At 43.5% G+C, this 1,596-nt stretch overlaps 1 non-coding gene across 1 annotated transcript; it reads left to right on the top strand.

The window, feature by feature from the left end:
* The first annotated feature begins 475 nt into the window (after positions 1 to 475).
* LOC114010025 (U1 spliceosomal RNA) lies at positions 476 to 639 on the top strand. The gene has a single exon (XR_003551423.1). It is a non-coding gene; the product is annotated as a U1 spliceosomal RNA (small nuclear RNA).
* Positions 640 to 1,596: the final 957 nt, after the last annotated feature.

A 1,596-nucleotide genomic window follows, 5' to 3' on the forward strand; every position in this document is an offset into this window, starting at 1 on the left:
GGCAAAATGAACATAAAGCCACAGCAGAAAGATAATGCAGAGAGGATTATATTCCAGGTGCTTATTAATTTAAGACAAAAACATGAGGTTAACAGCTCCTGTGCCCTTGGCCAGAGAATGATTTTTGCTCTAGAAATAGTGGGTCATCTTTGATGCATCATGTGACTTAAAACGTGAGATTCAGTAGACAGACACTTAGGGTCACAGTGGGCACCAGCTTCCCAGGCCAGCCTAACTGAGGCACAGAGCATATAGAAGTAAAACATTGAGGGGCTGGAAGGTGGCGTGGTGGTTGAGGGTGCTGGACTCCCACATGGCTGACCGCGGTTAGAGTCCTGGACCTGGCAGCTTGCTTTCTCACTTTCTCTCTCTCTCTCTCACTCACTCTGTCCCTCTCTGGTCAAATGAAAATAAATAAGTAAATGAATGAATAAAGTTAAAATAAAATAATTCTTTAAAAAAAGAAAGAAAACTTATGCTTACCTGGCAGGGGAGATACCATGATCACGAAGGTGATTTTCCCAGGGCGAGACTTATCCATTGCACTCCGGATGTGCTGACCCCCGCGATTTCCCCAAATGTGGGAAACTCGACTGCATAATTTGTGGTAGTGGGGAACTGTGTTGGCACTTTCTCCTGAAAAAAAAGAAAGGAAAAAGAAAAAAAGAAATAAAACTTTAAACAGTCTATGTACGCGTGACCTGCAGACGTCTGACTGCAGTTCCAGGGGCTTCCATGGCCAAACCCGGTATCTCTCGGCCCTGGATTGGCAGTCATTTGGAAACCTGTGAGGCGTGTGGGTTGTGGATGGGGAAAAGAGCACTTGAGAGGGAAGCAGTTTGTAAAGGCGTGGGCACAGGGCGAGCTTACAGTCCTGAGTGGGAACCCTACGGAATCTGGGGTGTGGAGATGCACGTTTTGTGACGTGAATTTGCATTACTATTAACTTTTATACTGTTAAGAGCATGGAAGAAATAATAGTAGCAGCGCAGACATTATCATTGCATTATTTATAAAAAATAATTTCTTTAGGGCCAGCAGGTGGCATGGTGGTTAAGGCTCTGGACTCCTATATGGCCAATTGTGGTTTGAGTCCTGGACCTAGTGACTTGAAAACCATGTCAGGTGTGGGCCTGCAGATGGCATGATGGTTAAGGGTGCTGGACTCCCACGTGGCTGACCATGGTTTGCATCCCAGACTTGGCGATTTGCTTTCTTTCTCTCTCTCTCTCTGTCTCTCTCTGGTCAAATTAAAATAAATAAAGAAATAAATATAAATATATAAATAAAATGAAGTTAAAATTATTAAAAGAAAAAAAAGAAAATCACAGCAGGTGCTAGTGTGCGCATGCCCATAACCCCCAGAGGAGCCTAGAGAAGGGACTGCTGTGTGGCCATTCCCCCAGGGGTTGAGTTCTCACTTCCCTTTTCTCTTTCTCTGGTGAGTGTATGCACCCTATGGCAAAAACCTAAAAAGATTACGAATAATAAAAATTTCTTCTAATTAATTTTCTTGCTTTGTAAAATGAGGAGAGAAGGTAACCAATGATACTTTCCAGAGCTGACCACCCACATTTCAGATGTAACCACAGAGAC

Source organism: Tupaia chinensis, unplaced genomic scaffold (assembly GCF_000334495.1).
Source record: "Tupaia chinensis unplaced genomic scaffold, TupChi_1.0 Scaffold000685_1, whole genome shotgun sequence".
In the NCBI taxonomy this organism is placed as follows: domain Eukaryota; kingdom Metazoa; phylum Chordata; class Mammalia; order Scandentia; family Tupaiidae; genus Tupaia; species Tupaia belangeri.